The sequence below is a fragment of the Mus caroli genome, unplaced genomic scaffold (assembly GCF_978045245.1).
Source record: "Mus caroli unplaced genomic scaffold, Mus_caroli_1 scaffold_11, whole genome shotgun sequence".
Taxonomy (NCBI): domain Eukaryota; kingdom Metazoa; phylum Chordata; class Mammalia; order Rodentia; family Muridae; genus Mus; species Mus caroli.
This window is the reverse complement of record NW_028227266.1, coordinates 3497344-3523845: the sequence shown is the minus strand read 5'-3', so window position 1 is coordinate 3523845 and position 26502 is coordinate 3497344.

Below are 26502 nucleotides of genomic sequence, written 5' to 3'. Positions count from 1 at the left end.
TGAGTTTTCCTGTTAAGAATGCTTTCATTGTATTCCATAAGTTTGGGTATGTTGTGGCTTCATTTTCATTAAACTCCAAAAAGTCTTTAATTTCTTTCTTTATTTCTTCCTTGACCAAGTCGTCATTGAGAAGAGTGTTGTTCAGTTTCCACGAGAATGTTGGCTTTCTATTATTTATGTTGTTATTGAAGATCATCCTTACTTTGTGGTGATCTGATAGGATGCGTCAGACAATTTCAATATTTTTGTATCTGTTGAGCCCTGTTTTGTGACCAATTATATGGTCAGTTTTGGAGTAGGTACCATGAGGTGCTGAGAAGAGGTTATATCCTTTTGTTTTAGGGTAAAATGTTCTGTAGATATCTGTTAAGTCCATTTGTTTCATAACTTCTGTTAGTTTCCATGTGCCTGTGTTTAGTTTCTGTTTCCAGGATATGCCCATTGATGAGAGTGGGGTGTTGGAGTCTCCTACTATTATTGTGTGAGGTGCAATGTGTGCTTTGAGCTTTACTATAGTTTCTTTAATGAATGTGGACACCCTTGCATTTGGTGCACAGATGTTCAGAATTGAGAGTTCATCCTGGTAGATATTGCATTTGATGAGTATGAAGTGCCCCTCCTGGTCTTTTTTGATAACTTTGGATTGGAAGTTGTGGAGAGCAGTGCCGTGAGCAATCGCCATTATAAGATGGCGCTGGCTTCCGCTGTGCCTAACTAGTAAACAAGCCTTGTGCGCAAGTGTGAGAGTGAACTCACACCTAGTCCCTGCCCATCTCGGGGCGTAGTAATGAGGTGATGGGCGAGCAACAAATCAGGAGCTGACATGCCACATCAGGTGCTGAAATGCCACACTGAGGGCTATATAAGCAGCACCATTTTCCGGGGTCTGGGTCTTCCCTCCTTAAGAAGCAATAAAGCTTGCTGCAGAAGAATCCGGTTGTCCGAGTGTGTTCTTGCTGGCGAGAACGATAGCTCGGGACAGGAAGTCAATTTTATTCGATATTAGAATGGCTACTCCAGCTTGTTTCTTTGGACCATTTGCTTGGAAAATTGTTTTCCAGCCTTTTACTCTGATGTAGTGTATGTATTTTTCCCTGAGGTGGGTTTCCTGAAGGCAGCAAAGTGTTGGGTCCTGTTTGTATAAACAGTCCATTAGTCTATGTCTTTTTATTGGGGGATTTAGTCTATTGATATTAAGAGATATTTTAAAAAGTAATTGTTGCTTCCTGTTATTTTTGTTGTTAGTGTTGGGATTCTGTTCTTGTGGCTATCTTCTTTTAGGTTTGTTGAAGGATGACATTCTTACTTTTTCTAGGGTGTAGTTTCAGTTATTGTGTTTTCCCTTTATTATCCTTTGAAGGGCTGGATTTGTTCAACAATATTGTATGAATTTGGTTTTGTCATGGAATACTTTGGTTTCTCCATCTATGGTAATTGAGAGTTTTGCTGGGTATAGTAGCCTGGGCTGGGATTTGTGTTCTCTTAGTGTCTGTATAACATCTGTCCTGGATCTTCTGGCTCTCATAGTCTCTGGTGAGAAGCCTGGTGTAATTCTAATTGGCCTGCCTTTATGTTACTTGACCTTTTTCCCTTACTACTTTTAATATTCTATCTTTATTTAGTGCATTTGTTGTTCTGTTTATTATGTGTTAGGAGGAATTTCTTTTCTGGTCCAGTCTATTTCATGTTCTGTAGGCTTCTTATATGTTCACGGGTATCTCTTTTTTTAGGTTAGGTAAGTTTTCTTGCATAATTTTGAAGATATTTGCTGGCCCTTTAATTTGAAAATCTTTATTCTTATCTAAACCTAATATCCTTAGGTTTGGTCTACTCATTGTGTCTTGGATTTCCTGGAAATTTTTAGTTAGTACCTTTTTGAACTATGCATTTTCTTTGATTATTGTGCCCATGTTCTCTATGGAATCTTCTGCATCTGAGATTCTCTCTCTCATATCTTGTATTCTGTTGCTGATGCTCACATCTATGCTTCCTGATTTCTTTCCCAGTGTGTCTATCTCCAGAATTGTCTCCTTTTGGGTTTTCTTTATTGTTTCCACTTCCCTTTTTAGATCTTGGATGGTTTTGTTCAATTCTATCACTTGTTTGGTTATGTTTTCCTGTATTTCTTTAAGGGATTTTTGTTCTTCCTCTTTAAGGCTTTCTATCTTTTTAGCTGTGTTCTCCTGTATTTCTTTAAGCAAGTTATTAATGCCCTTCTTAAAATCCTCTACCAGCATCAAGAGATACGATTTTAAATCTGAATCTTGCTTTTTGGGTATGTTGGGGTATCCAGGACTTGCCGTGGTGGGAGTGCTGGGTTCTGATGATGGTGAGTGGTCTTGGTTTCTGTTAGTAAGATTCTTACATTTGCCTTTCACTATCTGGTAATCTCTGCTATTACTTGTTACAGCTGTCTCTGGCTGGAGCTTGTTCCTCCTGTGATTCTGTTAGCCTGTGTCAGCACTCCTGGGACTCCAACTCTCTCCTGAGTCTTAGTGGTCAGAGCACTCTCTGCAGGCAAGCTCTTCTCTTGCAGGGAAGGTGCACAGAGGTCTGGAGCTCAGCTCTGCCTCCTTGCTGTAGAAAGTCCTGAAAGCGGCCCTGTCCCAGAAGCTCTGTTGCTTCTGCAGCCTGTGTGCTCTCCTGTGAAGACTGGTCTCTGAGGGACCTAGCATACCTTTTTTTTTTTTTTTTTTTTTTTTTTTTTTTGAGACATGGTTTCTCTGTGCAGCCCTGGCTTTCCTGGAACTCTCACTCTGTAGACGATGCTGGCTGCAAACTCAGAAATTTGCCTGCCTCTGCCTCCCAAGTGCTGTGGTTAAAGGCATGTGCTACCATGCCCAGCTCCTTCTCCTACTCTTGATGAGACTATAAGTTTGGCATTTTTATAAAATATAAATGTTTTGAAAATGATCCTGAGATTTCACCTCACACCAGTCAGAATGACTAAGATCAAGAACTCAGGTGATAGCAGATGCTTGCAAGGATGTGGAGAAAGAGGAACACTCCTCCATTGCTAGTGGGATTGCAAGCTTGTACAACCACTCTGGAAATCAGTCTGGTGGTTCCTCAGAAAATTGGACATAGTACTACCTAAGAATCCAGCTATATCACTCCTGAGCACATACCCAGAAGATCGTCCAACATGAAATAAAAACATATGCTCCACTATCTTCATAGCAGCCATATTGATAATAGCTAGAAGCTGGAAACAACCCAGATGTCCCTCAACAGGGGAATGGATACAGAAAATGTACATTTACACAATGGAGTACTACTCAGCTATTAAAAACAATGACTTCATGTAATTTTCAAGCAAGTGGATAGCTCTTGAAAATATCATTCTGAGTATGCTAACTCAGTCACAAAAGAACATACACAGTATGCACTCACTGACAAGTGGATATTACCCCAGAAGTTCGGAATACCTAAGATACAATTCACAGACCATATGAAGCTCAAGAAGAAGGAAGATCAAAGTGTGGATGCTTTAGTGCTTCTTAGAAGGGGGAACAAAATACAGGAAAAAATATGGAGACAAATTGTGGAGAACAGATTGAATGAAAGGCCATCCAGAGTCTGCCCCCCCTGGAGATTTATCCATCCCATATGCAGTCACCAAACTGGATGATATTAGGGATGCCAAGAAATGCTTGTTGACAGGAACCTGACATGGCTGTCTCCTGAGAGGCTTTGCTAGAGCCTGACAAATACAGAGTCAGATGCTGTCAGCTAACTGTTGAACTGAGCACAGGTTCCTGGAGGAGTTGGAAAAGGGACTGAAGGAGCTCAGGGAATTTACAACCTTATGGGGGAGCAATAGTGTCAATTGGCAAGACCCCAGGATCTCCAGGGGACTGGACCATCAACCAAAGAGCATACATGGAGGGATCTATGGCTCTGATCACATATGTGGCAAAGGATGGCCTTTTTGTACATCAGTGGGAGGAGTGACCCTTGGGCCTGAGGGTGTTAGGTGCCCCAGTGTAGAGGAATGCCAGTCAGGAAGGTGCAAGTGGGGGTGGGAGTGGGGGGGCACCCTCATAGAAGTAGGGGGAGTGGGGGTCCGATAGGGGGTTTCCAGAGGGGAGACCTGAAGGGGATATCATTTGAAATGAAAATAAAGAAAATATCCTATATAAGTAAGTAAGTAAGTAAATAAATAAATATTTTTACCTTGTTACATCTTGGTGTTATTTTCTGGTTTTAATATAGTATACTAAGACATGGCTGCAAGGTGGTCTTTACAAGGTAGTTATAACAATGTGGTCATAACAATAGGTGGTCAAAGCCAGGTAGTCATTGTTAACATTTCTTTTAGGCTCTGCCCAATAGTTACCTAGCAACAGCCAGCTACCAGCTTGCTATAAAATGACTGTTTGGCTTTCCATTCTCTCTCTCTCTCTCTCTCTCTCTCTCTCTCTCTCTCTCTCTCTCTCTCTCTCTCTCTCTCTCTCTTTCTCCCTCTCTTTCCTCTCCCCTTCCCATCTTTGTCTATGTTCCCAGCTGGCCTCTTCTTTTTGTTCTCCCCCCCCCCCCCCGTCTCTGTCTCTCTGACATTCTCTGTCCCTTCTCTTTCGCTGTCTCTATTCTCTTTTTAACACCAATTCTCATGCCCCCAAATAAACTTCATTTTATACTTGACCTGTCATATGGCTGGTACCTCAGGGATGGATGTCTCAGCGTGGTCCCACTAAGGCACCTCCTGCTCCATTATACTGAGTTTTACAAAACATATCAGTCATTTTGTAAATCAGGCACTCTCTCAACTCTTCTGCAACTCAGTACCAGCAGCTTATGTCATCACCTACTACCACCATATGTGGCACATTTCCACTGTTGTAAGTGTTGCATATTTTCCTATGTGACTCACATTTTAAAAGGTTCCTCTCAACATCACGGCCCTACTCTTTTATTTTCTCTCTCTCCCTGACTGTCTGTCTCCCTGATTCTCTGTCTGTCTGTCTCTTAGGTCCCCACTCTGAGATGGTTTTTTACTGCCCCCCCCCACACACACACAATAGAAGTTTTGAGTGAGATCTGTTTCACGGTGTGATTTTTTTTTTTTAACTTTGGCCTGGACCCTCCAGGGTACCTTATTCCCCTAAATCCTAACAGCTATAGCAAGGAAGCCATAATGACAAGTGGTCATAATAACCTTCGGGAACAAAGATGTGGTTGCTATTTCCTGGCAGAATCTGTATAGAACCATTTGTAGTTAAGGTGACAGGTGAGGCGTAGCTCAATCCTTGAGAATTAGAGATTTCATCATAAACAGCAATGAATGAACAGTGGTTCATCTTTACTATAAGGTGGCTTTTGGTCTAAAATGGTATAGGCAGAATTATTTAGTTCCTGTTAAACTGTTTGCTTATATAAAATTGTTGCTGTTGCCAAGAGAGATAACAAGTTTTTTTTTTTTTTTTTGTTTTTTGTTTTTCCCAATAAAAACCCTTGATGTAATTGCTTATGGCTTCACTTGGATCCCAAATACCTGAGTGAGGTCCTGGTCAGCTGGTATAAAGGCATTATATTGGCTACTGACTATGTCTAAGTGATCTTCTCTGGTGGGCTTTCTGAAACAAATCCAACAAGGCATATCAATTACCTGGCCAAGAGACCAGGCTACAGAAAGGTTGATTTACCTTAAGTCACACTAAATCATTAGGAGCAATAATTATCCTGTTAATTAAGTAGTGTACTTTTCTTTCCCAGAAACCTCTATCCTCTATCCATCCTCTTTGTATTCACAAGTCATGGTTATGTGGTTTGGCTAAGGTTGGCCTACTTTCCTAAGTTAATCCCCAAAGGGTAACTTTTCCTTCTCACTCTCATTCTTTCAGAAGGAAGTAAATGTTGGCATTTTGTCTAGGCTCCACCTCACAGTTATCTAAGAACAGCCAGATGTGCCTGACTCACTATAAAAGGGACTGCTTGTCCCCTCCTCTGTCTCTTACCTTCCTGCTCTTCCTCTGTCCTCTTGCCCCTACTCTCCCTCTTTCCCCATTAACCTCTCCCCTCTCTCTCCAAGTGCTCATGGCCAGCTTCTCTCCCTCCCCCTCCCCCCCTGCCCTACCTTTCTTTTCAGAACCCAGTTGAGCCGCCATGTAAAGGAAAACACTACACAAATTTAGTTCAGAAACAATGGTAATTCAATCGTTGGGTGCAACAACTAAATCTAAATACTCCAGTGACAAGTCCTGGCAGATCCGCCATTGAAACCAGGAGACACTAGTAGCTACATCTTGCCCTCTTGCTATCCCCATCCAAAAGTTCCTATCTCTCTTCTACCTACTTTCTTCCCCTCTCCAACTGGGAAGTCCCACCTACTCCCCAGTGATTGGTTGCTTTATTCATTAGGGGGATGATTCACAAGAAGTCACCTGAGTACATGACTCATACGTCAGTCCAGCCAACCCCTCTTAGGTAAGCAGAATTAACATCAAAATACAAGCAGTACCAGGGCCATCCACAACACTAATCGATGGGATCTACTGCTCACATTCATTTTCAGTTAATACTCTTAAAAAATGTCCTCAAAATCATGATCAGAGGTATGTCTTCTAGGTTATTCTAAAGCAAGTTACATTGACATTCAAAATTAACCATTACAGGTAGTATAACCAACATTCTAGCATAAGGAGATCCAAACTTTTTTAATAATACTATAAATTAAAAGCCAAGAAGCTTTAAAATTTTTCATGTGTCTTTAGAATAAAATTTTTAAAAGATCTAAACATTCTAGAGAATACTGGTGACTAAGTTAAAACATTTGAGTAAAGCACTAGTGGAAACTTCTAAAATTCTCTCTTCTCTCTTCTCTCTTCTCTCTTCTCTCTTCTCTCTGTCTCTGTCTCTGTCTCTCTCTCTCTCTCTTTCTATATAGCCAAGGTCAAACCACAGGTTCTCGTTTTTTGTTTTTGTTTTTGTTTTTTTTTTGAGGTGGTTATATAGGGAATAGTTTAGTAAACTGGGATTCTACTAGGTTTAGGATATTATACATCCCTCTTTTAATAGTGTATTTGTCAGCCTAGGAGCACAGTCTGCACCACCATCCCCTTTAAAACAATGCACTTACCATCTTTTTGTCAACATAGGATCTGAACAATGGAGTATGTTTCTTCTTCTTTTTATGACCATCAAATATTAACAATTTTCAAATGTTTTACCAGAACATCTGGGCAGGAATATAGGGAGCTGATCCAGTCTACATTGGCTTGGGATGAATGTATAGTAGGCTAACATGGGTCCAAATGTGAACATTTGTGGAGAATTTCTGATTTACTAATGTGTGCCTACACATACTTAGGTATGTATATAATTAAAGTGAGATGCTTTATGAGAAGAAAGATGCACAGAAGAAAAATTGATTATGTAATCTATCAAAACAGAGAGCCAACTTCAATGACCAAATGCTTCCTTCTCTTGAATACCACAAGAGTAAATCCAAAACAATCACTGGGATCTTGAATGTTTTTACTCTTGTGGCTCACTGATTTCTTGCAATAGATTCTTGTTTTTTTAAATATGCATTTTATTTTAAATTATATGTATGTGTGAATCTATGTGTGGAAATGTACACATCATTACAGGTACCCACAGTGGCCAGAAAAAGATGCAGGATCTCTCGTTGTAGCTGGATGAGAATTCATGCCCATTGCAAAAATCATACCTGCTCTTAGTCACTGAGCCATCTCCAATTCTTCTTGCAGTGTTTTCTGATCTGTTCTATCATTTTGTTGTTAATATTTTCATTGCTAACTTTCAAGATGTGTGGACTTTTATTTCCTTCTTGAATAAAAGAAACAGTAAAACACTTGGTCTAGGTTCAACTGTGTATTCAGAGATTTGAGGAAGAGAAGTGAGGTTGGCAATGATGTAAAGCACAAGCATATACACACACACACACACACACACACTTGGTAAATGAAGCAACATCTAACAACTTTACTTTTTCTTTGACAGCTTATATATCCCAGCAAAATCTTTCAAGCAATAAGAGAATTACAATGTGGTTACATTATACTTTTTGTTATGTGAGTGACCACAATGAGTTTATCTAGAAAAGCATGTTTGCCAGTACCCACACATGTTCACAAGCTTTATGTATTATGGGTGAAAACAAATGTGAAAAACAGATTATTCCCAAGAACCCACATATGTTTGCACTAGGCAACTTGTTACAGATTAATCAAGTGAACAAGCAAGCTAATTTACTTACCCAGTTATGCTTACTGGAACACTGAAATTTGTAGTTACAAAGAATTGATAAATTACTTTATTATTTATCTTTAAAATAATATATAAAATCTTGAGAAAATTACAACTCTAAACTTTTATATAAAAACCAGTTATTTCCACTTCAAGTCCCTCAGGGTGCACATCTACTCACTAACAATTTTAAATCATATCAGGAAGCAGAGGGCAAAATTGAGAACAAGAAATTAATCATCATTTTGATAGCAGCTCAGCTTCATCAAGAAAATTCTCTAGTACTAGTTGGCATAGTTCAACTATTAAGACTGTGCCTTTCTGAGCTTTGAATTGTTCCCTAAGATTTTCTGCATCAGAACCACTAGCAAAAGCATCCTAACCTACCTTCACTAGTAATCTACATCTGTTAAATTCTCTTGAAGTGTGGTGGATGTTACTAACAATCTACATCTCTAAGTTCTTTTTCAGGGTGGTGGTTGAATCTGCTCTAGGAACAATGCTCAAAAAAAAAAAATTCAATTAACTACTATAAGTGCCAATAATGCTGCCTGGTAAGGGGCTGGAAAGGCTCTTAAAGTTTTCATACAGCTCATAGATTAGGAGGGACATGAAAACAGAAAGGGCAACAAACCCAACTCTGTGACACAGCAGTCCTTGTGGTTCTACTTTTCCAAGACATACCCATCATGGTTGTGCTAACTTGTGGGCCACATTCTATGAGTTCTAAAGCCACTTGTTGTTCCTCTCACATAGCTCTTGACAGAATATTTTCATGTCTACTTTTCAATATGTGGGGGATTTTATTCATTCTTGAATAAAAGACTAAGAACCTAGAAACACCTGGCCCAATGATTGACCCATTAGTAACATTTTCTATGCAATTGATATTTATATTTAACAGCCTAGATGTCTCTAGAAACATTATTGTTCATCAAATTTGTATTTATTTTATGACTTACTGTTAAATAAGAGGACAGAATATTGGATTCAAAGTCAAATAACTGGAATTCTAATTTTAGTATTGAATATATTTATTTCTGTATCCAATAAACTTGTGTTACCAGAAATATGTCCTAATTTTTAATGCAACTCAATTTTTCTTGCATAAAATGAGTGAGTTAGATTAGCTTATATGTTTTTCTTATGGTTAGAATACCTTGTAAAATTAAATATGTAAATATTAAAATTAAATCTATCAGAAAGATTAGTGCCAATAAATTGCATTTATGTTTTTTGTTGTTCTTTTGTTTTGTTTTTGTTTTTGGTTTTTTGAGACAGGGTTTCTCTGTATAGTCCTGGCTGTCCTGGAACTCACTTTGTGGACCAGGCTGGCCTCAAAGTCAGAAATCTGCTTACCTCTGCCTCCCAAGTGCTGGGATTAAAGGTGTGCACCACCACTCCTGGCTGCATTTACTTTTAAAGAATCAAATACTGCCACATATTTAAAGGACTAATGGCATGAAGAAACATTTATAAAAACTTCATAGTAGGAAGCACTGAGTTGTGTACATATTTGCATGTGTGTGTGTGTGTTTTTGTGTGCACATGTACATGCGTGTGTGTGTGTGTGTGTGTGTGTGTGTGTGTGTATGTGTGTGTGTGTGTGCTCGTGCACGCGCAAAGGGTGTTGTTGAGATTTGAAATATTTTCCGAAGGCCCTTGTCCTCCTCCTTCTCCTCCTTCTCCTCCTCCTCCTCCCCCTTCCCCTCCTCTCAGAAGAACTCTAAAGCTGAGTGGAAACACAATGATTACTAATAAAATAATGTCAGTAATAATAGCAAGCAAGATTATATATTGAACCCAATCCAAGGGATTCGATGCACTTAGGTTATTCTTTAAATTTCTTGCCAATTCATCAATGTTCCAAGTTTCCAAATGGCTTCTGCTAATATCTGAAATTTCTGTCAACCTAGCCTTAATATTTGCTATATCCTGTCTCAATCTATTGCTAAAACTACCTTTTTAAAAAAGCATTAATCTTTGCCTCCAGTTTCTTATCTATAACAAAATGAGAGGTATGTAGTTGGTGAACTAAACCTGTGGTAGATACTGCAAAAGAAGTTAAAATAGCAATTAAAGCAGTAATCCCTAAAATCAGAGCTGTAACATCTCTTTTGGTCTAATAAGTTCATTTAACTTTTTCAAAGTTTGCAATCCTGAATTCTCAAACCAAGGATTATTTTCTAACTCTACAGGCAGCAAAACATAAGCAGGTCTTTTTAACAACATCATAACAGCAGATTTCTCATCTAAATTAGGATCTGCACAATTTGTTAATTTACAAGAATTACAATTAATATGAAAAGACTTGCCAAGATTGGTGATCTTAACTCTATCAAAATTACCCAACAATATAGCATATGGATAAGGTACACAAGCTTTCACAGCCATAGGGGAGTTGGCCTAAATGGCCAAAAACAATGTCTGATGAAAGCATTTTGTCCATTCTCTGTACCAGTCCCTCTGCCTCACAAGTCATCTTTTTGATTTGTTTTTATTTTAAGTTGGCACCAGGTTGGTTCTCCTTGCTGTATCTGTGGTGGAGATAGGAAGAGTTTCTTCATTTTGCTTGCAAGTGTCTGCTCTCCCCAATTCCTCCTCCTCTGTGCGCTCAATACAGCTTTCCTTTCATCACTGTCAGGGCACTCAGGAACTCACATGTCAGTCTGTCACAGCAATCATTCTGGAAGCTAGCATGCTCCTGCAGCATTCTGTAAAAAAACAAAACAAAGCAAAACAAAAAACAAAAAACAAAAAACAAAACAAAACAAAAAAACAAAAAACATAAACATTCCCCGTCTTCCCCATTTTAAGTACCTGAACAGGATCATGCCATGTGCTAAGAAATGGATCCTTTCACTTTACCTAGGCATATGTATGCCTGGTTGTAGAATACTATAAGGCATTCACTCAGCAACAGGATGTTAAAACTTTACATGATTCTACATTAATGTTCTCTTTTCCAAAATAAGCAGCTAATATATGATTACCCTTGATTATAATTGATAACAATTGATCACAGTTTTCTCCACTTTCCACAAAGCTTTTTTTGTTTCTCACCAGTTAATTTGAATCTCACTTGATAGCATCTAATAAAGGCTAAGTTCTCCTGTGGTGAGTTTAAGGTGCAGTCTTAGCCAATTAACGTCTCCTGGAAGCTTTCGAAAATAATTTGTAATAAGAAAATTATCATTTTTTAAAAATTTTCTTGTACCACAATTTTTCTAGGATAACTAAAACCCTAAATATTAAAAAGATATTGTATCTGAATCTTTTTTGGAGCAACACTTACTCCCAAAACTTTAAAGCTCATTGTGTGAGAACAAAGATATGAAGTAAACTTTTCTTTAGAGGCATTTGTTAATAAATTACTTTCCATTTAAGAAACCATATACACTGAAAGATTCAAACTCTTAGCTTCTTCTATTGTATTAGCCATACCTAGAAGCAAAATTTCCCAGTGATCATGAGCTCACTAGAAACAAACCCTTTACAATTATCAGGATGCAAAGGAAAAAACAAACTTTCAAATCTATAATAATTTTATATGAAGTAGGCAAGCCATCTTGTAATGCCTTTATAAGTTCTAGGGCCTGATTGACCTTTTATGAATCTTGAATTTAAACTTTATTATGAACAACACCTGGGTAGATCTGAAACAAATGTTGTTTAGCTAAAAAGAAATCCCCTTGAAGACAGGGAGGGATGAGGTCCTAAGAACTTCCTTAGGCACGGTTTGCAAAACACAAGAAACATTGCACAAACTTCCCTGAGGCTGCTCTGAGCTTTGTATAAACTCAAATGTATGTATTTTTAAATCTGAGCATCTTGGCTCTCTTGCAATGAGAACAGATTCTAGGGGAACAATTTGACTGTCTGTGTATACCTCTAATTTTGGACAGTCTTTCTTAAGATGACTTATAGTTAAAATGTTCTTTATAACTTTAGTGCTATGAAAAAATTGCTTGTATTGTAGTCTCCTGCCAGGCAGCAACCATAGCCAAACTGATTGTATGAGGGTCTAATTTCTGTACAAAGACAAATATATCTAGATAAGTCTGCCTTGCTTTGTATGGCTAGATGGCCGAAATGAGCTGCATTAGTGCTCTCATAAGATGATTACTCTTGTAATAATCTTAATTAACAATATATGGGTGAGTTAAAAATCTTAAGTTTGTGATCAAACTGCAAGCTGCAGTCAATGGAACACGAGCAATTTTAACCATAATTTTTAAGTTTCTTTTGTAATGTTAGAATATTATCTACAACTTTGGGAAAGCAAAACCAAATTTTAAAACAATTTATCATCTTTAAAATCAATATTAGAAACATCACTATCATGTTATGAAGTTTGGGTGCCAATTTATACCTATGAATGCATGACAGTGCAAATTTTAATATTTTATTAAAGAAACATTGTTTTGAATCTTATCTCTTGTAAGTCTAGTTTCTAGAATAAAAATTACATAAAATATTACCTCAATTAGAAGTATCTCTAGAGGCCTAGTTTTCTGGGCTGCTTTACACCACGTGTTGGACTCCAACCCTGAGTTACCAATATAAAGCTAACTTTCTTGTTACGAATGTTACACCTTTTTAATCATACCCAATGACTTATAAGCCAATAGTCTATGATGAAGACATGCAGAGCATATTTATACCTTTAAGACCAGTCAAAAACCAAATGAAGCAGCTAACTGAATCTTATAAATTTATACCAATCAAAGAATTTTACTTTTTCTAGCTATAATTTCAAGATAAAAAAGCACTTTGTCATTTGCTAAACACAATAATCAAGATTGCAGAGAATTTTCTAGGAACAAACAACTGTCAGCTTATTTGCCTTAGAACTAAGAGGTTGCAGACTCCTTTTTAAAAACATTTTTTCAGTAGGGCCTCCCCTCCCCCCCTCCCCTCCCTCCTCTTATCTCCTTTTCTTTCATTTCCTGCTTGTAAGAAGCAGCTTGCCAAAACAGTATTAAAACCCAAAATTCTCTAACAGCTTCTGGAAAACATCCAAACATCCAGTTTATTTAATCTGAGGGCAATTCTCTGAGAAAGCACACAATCTCTATACAGTAAATGTCTCAAATAACCTACAAGTTTACCATGCTGAATCTTTTTTGAAGCTACTATCAACCCACACTTAGTCAAACATTTTACAGCCATCTGTAAAACGCTCTCCACTTTCTGCAACCAACAAAACCGCCATTCACAAAATGAATTCTATATGCTTGAGGATATGATTTTTTTAAACTTCCAATAAAGCCTTATCTACGAATTTTTGGCACAATGCAGGATTGGGGAGTTGTAAATAAGGTAACAGTAAGAATTGAGCAATTCTTTGACTTTTATGAAGACTCTTTAATGCTTTAACCATAACTTTTAATTTAACCCAAAGTATCAGAAATCCACAACTTGAAGTTTTTCTATTAACTGGGGCTGTGTCCTATAATGAGGTCCACAGTTCCTGAACAGGGCTTTAGCTTTTTTTCTTACCCGCTTCTTTAGTGAGCCAAGTCCCATCTTTATGGGATTTTGATTTACATTCATTCCTCGAAGGTTCTCTTCACCACAGCATGGGCAGAGACCTGGAGGAAGGGCCTTCTTGTTTCCCGAGGGATTTTACAATCTTTCCTCCCGTGCTCCGGTTTTCTACAATCTACAACCGGAACATGCAGCTTGATTCACCTGAGAACGCTTTTCATTCTCACAGGTGTTCTTAAAATTGGCACTGAGTTTCTGTCTCTTCATTGCTACAACATAGGCCTTTTCTACAGTTGCTGAGACATCTAAACATGTTTTAATGTCAGACTGCCCCATGGTAAAAACTTAATCATCATCCTCAAACTGACGATTCTTTGTCAGTGGGCCTGTAGTACCCTGACGAGACCCTATCCATGCCTGAGAAGTAAAGTAGAAAACGAAGAAAAAGAAGAAAAAGAGATAAAGTCTTACATGTCCAGCGGTCCCTGTTCTGGCGCCAATTTTAACTTCTTTTGCAGTATCTACCACAGCTTTGGTTCAGCAACTACTACCTCTCATTTTGTTATAGATAAGAAACTGGAGACAAAGGTTAATGCTTTTTTAAAAAGGTAGTTTTAGCAATAGATTGAGACAGGATATAGCAAATATTAAGGCTAGGTTGACAGAAATTTCAGAAATTAGCAGAAGCCATTTGGATACTTGGAACACTGATGAATTGGCAAGAAATTTAAAGAATAACCTAAGTGCATTAAATCCCTTGGATTGGGTTCAATATATAATCTTGCTTGCTATTATTACTGACATTATTTTATTAGTAATCATTGTGTTTCCACTCATCTTTAGAGTTCTTCTGAGATCTTTAGCTACCACAGGTGGGACATTCTGGAACTTTGTCTAAAAAATAAAAAAACAGGGGAACTGCTAAATCTATTCCAGTAATGACAAGAATGACAGGTCTCGAAAACCTGGGCCCTGTCCCGAGGTGAAAAGTTCATAGAAACTTAGTCTCCTGGAATCGTAGCATCCTATATAACAAATGCTCCAATGTCCTTGCTTTAGTTGGTAAATGGATCTGTGTGCTTTCCCTTAATATTGCTTTATTATGAGTGCTTCTAAGGATTGATTTTTTGACATATAGCTAAATTAGATTCTAGGCAGCCCTTGATCTGACCCTGGGCATGGATAGCTAAGTCACTGCCCTACACAGGAATTTACCATTATCTAGGAAGAAGGAACTTTGTGATCTAAGGAGGAACCAGAGTAGATACTTAGAACTATAGATAGCTGGTACACCCATATTCAAGTATTTACAATGGCCTAGGGGGAAGGTGGGCTATACAATAGACATAGTAGAAACTATGGCAAGGGCACGAAGCCCTTGCTCCTGGCTTCTAAGATTAAGTGGATCTTGGTGGGGCTGTTTTTGATCCCAGTTGTTAACATTGAATTTTATCCCAGTTGGTTCTTGCCAGTCCTTCTGTGTTTGTATTCCTCTGTTTCGTGTAAGAATCAAGTAACCTCATTGTACCTTGCTGGTGTGTCACCTAACTTCCCTATTTTCTTCTGTATAAAAAGTTTGATGCTCATTTTGACAAATTACATTCAGATCCACACTCCCTTGTGTCGAGTCTTTTTGTCATCCCAATTCCCACCGACTCTATGCCCATCTGCTGAAACCCCTGATTCCCAGGGATTGAGAGGGGTGGATTAGGCCTAGTCCCCTGAGGGGTGGATTAGGCCCAGTCCGTGGCAATTAGAGATTCCTCTGTTGTGAATTCTTGGTTTAGTTCTATATACATTTTTTAAAAACTGGGTTGTTTGGGTTGTTTTTGGTGGTTAGCTTCTTGAGTTCTTTATATATTTTAGATATTTGCCCTCTATCAGATGTGGGGTTAGTGAAGATATTTTCCCAATCTGTAGGTTGCTGATTTGTCTTATTGACTATGTCTTTTGCCTTACAGAACCTTTCCAGTTTCATGAGATTCCATTTATCAATTCTTGATCTTAGAGCTTGAGCCATTGGAGTTCTGTTTAGAAAATTTCCTCCTGTGCCAATGAATTCAAGGCTCTTTCCCACTTTCCCTTGTATTAGATTCAGTATATCTGTTTTTTTGTTAGGATCCTTGATCCACTTGGGCTTGAGCTTTGTGCAAGGTGAGAAATATGGATCAATTTTCATTTTTTTTACATATCAGCAGCCAGTTGGACCAGCACCATTTGTTGAAGATGCTTTCTTTTTTTTCCATTGTAAATGTTTGACTTCTTTGTCAAAGATCAAGTGTCTGTAAGTGTGTAGTTTTCTTTCTGGGTCGTCTATTCTATTCCATTGATCAACATGTCTGTTTCTGTACCAATACCATGCAGTTTTTATCACCATTGCTCTGTAGTAAAGCTTTCTGTCAGGAATGGTGATTTCCCAGCTGTTCTTTTACTGTTAAGAATTGTTTTCACTATTCACAGTTTTTTGCCTTTCCAGGTGAATTTGAGAATTGCTCTTTCCATGTAGTTGAAAAATTGTGATGGGATTTTGATGGGGATTACATTCAATATATAGATTGCCTTTGGTAGTATGGCCATATTTACTATGTTAATCTAGCCAATTCATGATCATGAGAAATCTTTCCATTTTTTGAGGTCTTCTTCAAATTTTTTTTGAGAGACTTGAAGTTATTGTCATATAGGTCTCTCACTTGTTTGGTTAGCGTTACTGCAAGATATTTTATATTATTTGTAACTATTGTGAAGGAATTTGTTTCCCTAATTTCTTTCTTAGCCTGTTTATCATTTTTATAAAGGAAGGATACTGATTTATGTGAGTTAATTTTATATCTGGCCACTTTGCTGAAGTTGTTTATCAGCTAGACAAATTTTCAGGTAGAATTCTTGTGGTCGCTTATTTATACTATCTTATCATCTACAAATAGTGATAGCTTTATTTCTTCTTTGCCAGTCTGGTCTCCAGTCGAGCTGAGGTCTGAACCCCGGGACCCGGTGGTGATAATTCATCTACATGAGATGGAAGGAGTTCTCTCATATCTCCTGAACTCTGGCTCCTTTTGAAGTTACCGTCCCCCAAACTCCCCACAGGAGAAGCATGACTTTTAGTCACATAGACAATGTCCCAAGCGTCTGACCTTCAGGCTAAACTCCTCCCCTAGTAACAGTAAAGATAATAGCATACCATAAGAGGGGCTGCTTGGCCCCACCTCACTCTCTTAGTTCTCTTATTCCCCTTACTCTTCTCTTGCTCTCCTTGTCCTCTCCTCTCCTCTCCTCTCCTCTCCTCTCCTCTCCTCTCCTCTCCTCTCCTCTCCTCTCCTCTCCTCTCCTCTCCTCTCCTCTCCTCTCCTCTCCTCTCCTCTCCTCTCCTCTCCTCCCTTCTCCTCACTCTCTCTTACTCTTTAGCCTTTCTTCTCTCTCTCCTTTTCCCCTTCCTCTCTTCTTGGCCATGGCTGGTCTCTCTCTCTCTCTTTCTACCTTTTCTCTTCCCCCCTCCCTTTCTACAATAAAGCTCTAAAACCATAGACTGTCTCTGTTCATCAAGGCCTGCATGGGAATCTCTCCTTCAGCCCTCTCTCCCATAACCCCAGGGTTACAGGGTATCGCCCCTGGGCCCCTTGTCGGGGGCTGCCCCTTTTCAACTCCCTGTCAAGTGTGGTCAGTGGCTTAGATGCCCACCTGGGGCCAAGTGGAAAGTGTCTGGCAGTCCTCCCATGTCCACTTGCCCAGAGCATAGGAGGAACTCTGGCTGGATGTGGGCTATCCTCCCCCCCTCTTTCCCCCAACCCCTTTAGTTCCCACAGATATGGGGAGAGTGGACATTCTTGTCCCTGATTTCGGTGAGGTTGCTTCAATATCTCTCCATTTAATTTGGTATTGGCTGTTGGTTTGCAGTAAATTGCTTTTATTATGTTTAGGTATGGGCCTTGAATTTCTGACCTTTCCAATACTTTTAACATGGAAGGGGTGTTGTATTTTGTCAAATGCTTTTTCTGCATCTAAGGAGATGGTCATGTGATTTTTTTTTCTTTGAGTTTTCTTATATAGTGGATTATATTAATGGACTTTTTATATATCAAACCAACCTTACATCCCTAGAATGAAGCCTACTTGATTGTGGTGAATGATGGTTTTGGTGTGTTCTTAGATTTGGCTTGCAAGAATTTTACTGAGTATTTCTACATTATTCATAGGCGAGATTGGTCTGGGTTCCTGGCAGTATCAGACCACCTGTGGGGTCTTCCAACTGGACACTTTTCACAGGGACAGAGAAGCTGCTGATCTTTTGCCCTGGCCATAGGATATCTCCTGGGAGGCCTTTAGTCTGTTCAGTCTTCAGTGCAGTGGTCAAGCTATTGTCCAACTGCCCTGAGTTCAGCTGATCCTCAACTTCTCTGAGTGCAGAGGGTCCTCAACTGCTCACTTGCTCTGAGTGTAGTGGGTCCAACTGCTCTGAGTGCAGTAGGTCCTCTAGGATGGATTGGGATATGGTGTTTTCATGGGAGCAGACCAACTAGGAGTCTGCCGCAGCAGAAAGAACCGGGCAGAGGGGGTGTAAATGATGGAAGAGTAGTGGTATTCAGGAGGGCGGGGGTTTTGGTGGGTGATGGGTCCCGAGTCCACTAGGCTCCCAGCAGCAGTTCTGGGACTTGGGCTGTGGGGTGTGCCGGGTTGTTCTTACCAACTACTCTGAGTGCAGCGGGTCCTCTGGGATGGACTGGTGTATGGATTCTTCATGGGAGCAGACCAACTAGGAGTCTGACGCAACAGAAAGGACCAGGCAGAAGGGGTGGAAGGGAATCCTATCTTTCTACAATATATCCTTATCTAAACATTATCTATCTCTCTATCTATGTATCTACCTATTTACCTAATATGTCATCTACCATCTGCCACTAGAGCTATCTTCTACAATTTATCTTCATCACCATCATTACCATGATTCTTTTTTCCTTTTCTAAAGAAACAGTTATACAATATCTATATTTTAGCTATTTCTAGTTAAATGAATTCACTCCCAAGACTCTAAAAGAGTTTAAACTTAGTCTCAGTATTGTAGTTAAAAGGGAGGGCAGTTTACATTATTATTGTTATCATTGCTATTATTTATTATTGTTGTTATTTATTATCATTATCATCATCATAATTATCATTAATATTATCGTTGACCGGGTTTCTCTGTGGTATATCTTAGATGTCCTAGAACTCACTCTGTAGACCAAGCTGGCCTCAAATACCTGTCTTTGCCTCCTGAGTGCTGGGATAAAAGGCATGTAACACTACTCCTAGCTCAAGGTAGGCATTTTATTTTCTTTTTTTTCTTTTTTTTTTTTTTTTAGATTTATTTATTTATTGTTATATGTAAGTACACTGTAGCTGTCTTCAGACACTCCAGAAGAGGGCGCCAGATCTCGTTACGGATGGTTGTGAGCCACCATGTGGTTGCTGGGATTTGAACTCCGGACCTTTGGAAGAGCAGTCGGGTGCTCTTACCCACTGAGCCATCTCTCCAGCCCCAAGGTAGGCATTTTAAAATAAAGTCATTGCTATGTATAACTATCTGACTAAAGGTTTGTCAAAAAGGATATTAAATTGTAGCCATGTATGTATATATGGCTCTCATCTGATTGGTTATATCATAAGAATAATTTGAATTAGACTCTTTTCTATTGCATATGTCATAAAATTGAAAATCAGCATTTCTGAAAATTTATATTCATCTCTGTTGGCAAATGTATTACTATAAAGAGAGTAGTTTATAAAGGGAAAGAGTAGTTTAATAATGCTTTCCTTCTGAATCTTCACTAATAAGAATGAAAGGGCTGGAGAGCTGGCTCAGAAATTAAGAAACTTATTTTCAAGAGTTCATTCCCAGCTCCCACACTGAGGCTCACAACTATCTATCAGCCCATTTTCAGGAGGTCTTACACCCTCTTCTGCTTTCTCCGGCCCCAAGCACACATATTATATATAGACATACATTTAGGTGATACAGTTTTACACACAAAATAAGATTTAAATACTTAAAAAGAGAATGAGTTAGAATTCCTACTAGTATGTACAGTTCTATAGGCAAAACATAAAATAACTTAAAACTGTGTTTTTATAAGAAAAATATGTAAAAAGTGTGAAGCATTTTATTTTATTAATAAAAGAATTGTGTTAAATTGAAACTTTTTAAAGGACATTTTAAAAATGTGAATATATCTACAATATTTTCCAAGCTTGCCACACTGATATGAAATGAGAGACTGCTTTTTTAAAAGTTGAAAGCAACAAAGCATTCTGAAAAACATGTTTAGTCATCTTTATGAAAGACTGGCTTAAAGGACAAATATTTCATATTTTATTAAATAATTACTTGTGTTTTCTGCTGATGTGTTAGGATTTTGAGTACTAGAGAAAAAACTTTCACTATAAAGCATTGAGCTGTTGTGCTCACAAGAGTAACTAAAAGGGTTCTATGTCCTTTCTTTTAGGGTGGCCGTCTGCTGAACTCTACCCATATCATGGCAATCATTAAAGTAGTATTTAGGAACTGCTCCCTCCCACTCTATCTCACCTCTCTTCAAGGAAGAGTAACTGAGGGTTATTTACTATCAGAAGTTTCCAGAATGTCTCCAGACACTGTCCTAGACCTGCAGCCACCTTGGACTCTAGCATCAAGAATCCTCTTGGATGTATCACTCCAAGAGGAGATCACTGCCCACAGCAGAAAAGGTAATCTCATGGAACCAGACTGAAGCAAGAAGGGCTTCTTTAGACCACCTCACACGACCTGAGCTGAGGTCTCTAATCAATATATTTTGAGACAGATTTAGTGCTCACTTAAACTTTCTTCCCAGTGTGGACAACTGATTATATCTTCTTTCTCTGTCTTTTTTTTTTTTTTTTTTTTTTTTTTGGTTTTTCGAGACAGGGTTTCTCTTTATAGCTCTGGCTGTCCTGGAGCTGACTTTGTAGACCAGGCTGGCCTCGAACTCAGAAATCCGCCTGCCTCTGCCTCCCGGGTGCTGGGACTAAAGGCGTGCGCCACCATGCCCGGCTCTTTCTCTGTCTTTTAGCACTGACTCTGTAATTGGTGTCTGGGAATGGGTGGCCAAGCCTAGTGTGTTGGGTTTCATGGAGCTACAGCTTTTGCCCTGAAGCTATATAACACTATTCAACTCTTAAAAATGAAGTAAAAGAATTAAAATGAACATTAGGGATACTCTTGTGCTTTATTTTTCTTAGCCATAATTCCTTTTTAAAATCATATTTTTTTGAGAAATTATTATCTGAGTGCTATATTTACATTATTTCCATCCTTCTCTTTACCCCCTCTAATTCTCCTGTATTCCCTCACAGATTTGTATCTTCTATTTAATTATTATTGTTACACACACACACACACACACACACACACATAATTTCTCTGGATTAAAAAAATGCCTTTCTTAACATCTAAGCAGACCCTGGTCCAGTCTTTACTCTCACAGCTTTCCTAATACCATACAAATAGTAATTCTTAAACAAACAATCCATTGCAAACTTTATTAGCTTTGCAATGCAACCAGTGTGTATTGTGTGCTATGAGGGAAAAGAATCCTCCATTCACTTACTCACTGTCAACCAGTACTTACTGACGAGTTATAATTTCAATATCCTGCTAAGTGTGGGCTACTGAGATTACACTTTAATACAGTTCCGAGGAGCCCCTCTCTAGGGGCTGTAGACTCTTTACATGATGAACATTTGTCAGAGCTGTAATACGCAATTATTATCCAAGCTGTAGAGGAATTTTAATCCAGCAACATGGCTGCTGTGGTTGGAATACAGACACACCTTTAACACCTCTGGTTGAAATACAGACATGACATTAGTCAAACCTTTAATCCCAAACAATGATGTTTGGAGTGCAGTTTAGTTGAGTTCAGGCAATGCAGTGCAGTTCAGTTGAGTTTAGTTCAGTTCAGTTTGAAGCAGTTCAGTTCATGGAGTTCCAAGGCAGTCTTTCCAACACAGCAATTTAATTAGAACCCAAGAGAAGCCAGTTTGAATCAGTTGGCTTGGAGAGGAGTTTAGGTCAGAGTAGCTGAGTTGAACTAGCCAGCCAAAGTTCAGAAAAAAAAAAAAAAAAAAAAACTAGAAAGTGTGAGCTTGTTCATCATTAAGCCTCCAAGATGACAGTTACTTCTGTTATTAAAAGTTACATTTGCACCAAGCACTGATAAATATCTGTTACTCTTTGGAGCTTAAATGTTCCCCTAAAGTCCACATGATGTGTAGCCACTAGTAGCCATGAGTTCCTGAGTTCCTGAAAGGAAAGCTGGGGATGGATGGGAAGGATGGTGAGAGACATAGTGAGCCAAGACAAAGTTTTCTGGTCAAGGTTCAACTTTAACTCTAGGCTCTAATTTTTAAAGGGAGGAAACCCATCCCCCACTCATCAAGGATCTCTTCACTTTGTCAGGATCTAGATAGGAAAACAAGTTCAGCTTCTCAGCAGGTAGTGGCTTCTTGAAGGAGGCTGTAGATTGCAGGACAATAGACTTTACCTAGGTCAGAAGACTGCACCCTACATAGACTAGCTGCTTATGGTAGACAGGTCTGATTCAGCCTGCTCAAGGCTGGGAGGAGGGCACAGCTTGATCCACACTGTGTGATGATACTGGGAGCTAACAGAACCATTGAAAGGTAGGACCTAATGAATGGAGGTTAACTGATTGGGAGTCTTGTACCATCCAGAGAGATATTTGAAAATAAGATGAGCTGCTTTGCTCTGGCACATGTTTCCTGCCATGATGAATGACATCAACTAACTGTAAGCATAAACCCTAGCAGACATTCTCCTTTTCAAGTACTTTGTCACAGCATCAGAAAGGTTCATGATACATCTCTATAAACACCCTGTTTCCTCTTGGTGTGGATGACCCTATGCACATCAGTTGTTTTTCTCATCATTATTATTAACCCAATCATTAACAGTCTTATTAGTTCACCCCCTAAGTAAGCCAGCTACTCCCAAGTCCCTGTTTCAGTGTTTGCTTCTAGGAGAATCCAAAATATGACATGCCCATACAAAATATTTATAAATTAATCACCCAAAAATGATTTGCTTCCTCAGTAAGATTATGATGCACATTGATAAAATATGTGTTTGTCCATGCTATAATCATGCTTTTCAGGAGGGATTCTAATAAAATTGACTTGGTATTTTTGAGGACCTTAAATAAAAGTGAAGGGTACCAAGGACAGGCTGCTTTACCATGGTTTTCTCAGAAAGCTAGTCTTGACTTTAGAATAGTTCCACCCTCATATTGGGGAGCCAAATACTTTGCAAGAGATAACAAGCCATAGATTGGAAATATCACTCAAAATATACTTTATTTTGAGCTTCTCAAGGAAATATGTTTTAACTTTCAGGTGAAATTTAAAAGTTAACACTTCTTATCTTTTCAACTTGGTAATGGCTTAAGAAATAGTAACTCAGTGTTTACTATGTGTTCAGCACTATCAGGAACCCAGAAACTCTGATATGAAGGGAACCTTTTAAGTCATATAGTGGCTATTCTTGATTGTCAACTTGACTACACCTGGAATCAACTAAAACCCAAGCAGCTGGGTTTGTTTTTGAGGTAGTTTTCTTAATTAAATCATTTGGATTTGGAAAATTCACCTATAATATCAGCCATAACATCTGTTGGCAGCCTATCTAAGGACATGGAAGAAGAATTTTTTTGCTCTTTGCCTCTTTGCACTCAATCTTGTTGGCAAGTTCGTTCCTTCACTGGCATTATAGTCTACTTATTCAGGACTCAGGTCTATACAGAAGACCATCTGATACATCCAGCATTAAGTACTGAACAACTATTAGATTCTTGGAATTTCTGTTTCTAGACAGCCATTGTTGGACTAGCTGAACCACAGCCTGTAAACCACTCTAAAAAAGAAATCCCATACACATATTCATTCATTCTAGCAATTCTATTCCTCTAGAGTACCCTGACTAATAAAAATGTTTTGCATCTGTTTACATCCTGTTGGAATTGATATAGGCATTGATCATGTGTGTTGAGTGCTCCACAGAAAGTATGTACACCACAATGTTAATAGGTATTTGGTCTTTGTGCTAACTAAATAATCAACAGATAAATTAAATTCTTAATGACTAAATACTTAATAACATGAATTTGGCTGCTGTATGAAATGCTTGTTGATTGTTACATGAGAAAAGCAAAATTTTATCCCACCAGTAGACAAATGACATAATTTCTAGTCTTTTAAAAACTTGAGAAATTGATTTGGAAATCAACAGTTACTATTTGTTTTGTCAAGAAATAATAGTTAATGTGTTGATATAATGAAGAATTTTTGAAATGTCAGACTTTACAACCCATTTACTGAGAGATATAAAGGTTTGTGGAAAACTTATGACCATATAGCAAACATTACCCTGCTTTTATGTATGACACCTCTCTGAATAATCTCCTACCAAATAATAAAGCTAAAAATTTTAAGTTTAGAAAATGAAGCTAAGAGCCTTGAGCGACTTTGGGCACGAACTCTGCAGATGGTCCCACGGTCCCCAGAGGACTCTCTATGCTGCAGGTGCCATAGCACACCCAGGATCTTGGGATCACTGGTGAGTAGTACAAAACATTTGTTCCAAAACAACTGGGAGGGGCTTGTACTAGCAGGAACTGGGACACAGGAAACCTTACTGATCAGCTGCTGGGGTTCTTTCCTGTCTGTGCCAGTCCCACGCTACCTTGGGCTTGAACTCGGTGAATGGACCCAAGGTCAACAGAGGACTCTCCATACCACAGGTGCCCTAGCACACCCAGGATCTTAGGACCACTAAGGAGAGTTTGCTTCCAAAGAGGGCTCTGACTCTGGGACTCAGGTGAGAGCACCATCTTGTATCCCAGATCTCTCACAGACCAGTCTGCACAGGAGAGTGCATGGGCCACAGAAGCAACAGAGCTTCTTGGACAGGGTCCTTTCAGGACTTCATCTTCAGCTATGAGGCAGAGCTGAGATCCAGACCTCTGTGCACCTTACCTGCAGGAGGAGAGCTTGCTAGAAGAGAGCACTCTGACCACTGGGACTCAGGAGAGAGTTGGATTCTCAGGAGTGCTGACAGAGGATAAGAGAATCACAGGAGGAACAAGCTTCAGCCAGAGTCAGCTAGAACATCTAACACCAGAGATTACTAGATGGCAAAAGGCAAACTTAAGAATCTAACTAACAGAAACCAAGACCATTCAGTATCATTATAACCCAGTAGGCCCACCACAGCGAATCCTGGATACTCCAACACACCTGAAAAGCAAGATTCAGATTTAAAATCATATTTCATGATGCTGGTAGAGGATTTTAAGAAGGGCATTAATAACTCAATTTAAAAAATATAGGAGAACACCAATAAACAGGTAGAAGACCTTAAAGAGAAAACATAAAAATCACTTTAAGAATTACAGGAAAACACAACCAAACAGGTGATTTAATTGAACAAAACCATCAAAGATCTAAAAATGGAAGTAGAAATAATGAAGAAAACCTAAAGGGAGACAACTCTGGAGATACAAACCCTAGGAAAGAAATCATGAACCATGGATTCGAGCATCAGCAACAGAATACAAGAGATTGAAGAGAGAATCTCAGATGCAGAAGATTCCATGGAGAATATGGACACAACAATAAGAGAAAATGCAAAATGCAAACAGAACCTAACTCAAAACATCCAGGATATCCAGGACACAATGAGAAGACCAAACCTACAGATAATAGGTGTAGATGAGAATGAAGATTTTTAACTTAAAGAGCCAGTAAATATCTTCAACAAAATTATAGAAGAAAACTTCCCTAACCTAAAGAAAGATATGCCCATGAACATACAAGAAGCCTACAGAACTCCAAATAGACTGGACCAGAAAAGAAATTCCTCCCAACACATAATAATCAAACAACAATTGCACTAAATAAAGATAAAATATTAAAAGCAGGAAGGGAAAAAGGTCAAGTAACATATAAAGGCAGACCTATTAGAGTTACACCAGACTTCTCACCAGAGACTATGAAAGCCAGAAGATCCTGGACAGATGTTATACAGACACTAAGAGAACACAAATGCCAGCCCAGGCTACTATACTCAGCAAAACTCTCAATTACCATAGATGGAGAAACCAAAGTATTCCATGACAAAGCCAAATTCACAGAGTATTTTTACACAAATCCAGCCCTTCAATAATAATGCGAAAACACCAACACAGTGACAGAAATTACTAGAAAAAGCAAGAAAGTAATCCTTCAACAAACCTAAAAGAAGACAGCTGCAAGAACAGAATCCCAACTCTAACAACAAAAATAACAGAAAGCAACAATTACTTTTCCTTAATATCTCTTAATATTAATGGACTCAATTCCCCCAATAAAAAGATATAGACTAACAGACTGGCTACATAAACAGGACCCAACATTTTGCTGCTTACAGGAAACCCACCTCAGGGAAAAAGAGAGACACTACCTCAGAATGAAAGGCTGGAAAACAATTTTCCAAGCAAATGGTCCCAAGACACAAGCTGGAGTAGCAATTCTAATATGGAATAAAATTGACTTCCAACCCAAAGTTATCAAAAAAAAAAAAAAAAAAAAAAAGACAAGAAGGGGCACTTCATACTCATCAAATGTAAAATCTTTCAAGATGAACACTCAATTCTGAATATCTATGCAAGGGCAGGCACATTCATTAAAGAAACTTTAGTAAAGCTCAAAGCACACATTGCACCTCACACAATAATAGTAGGAGACTTCAACACC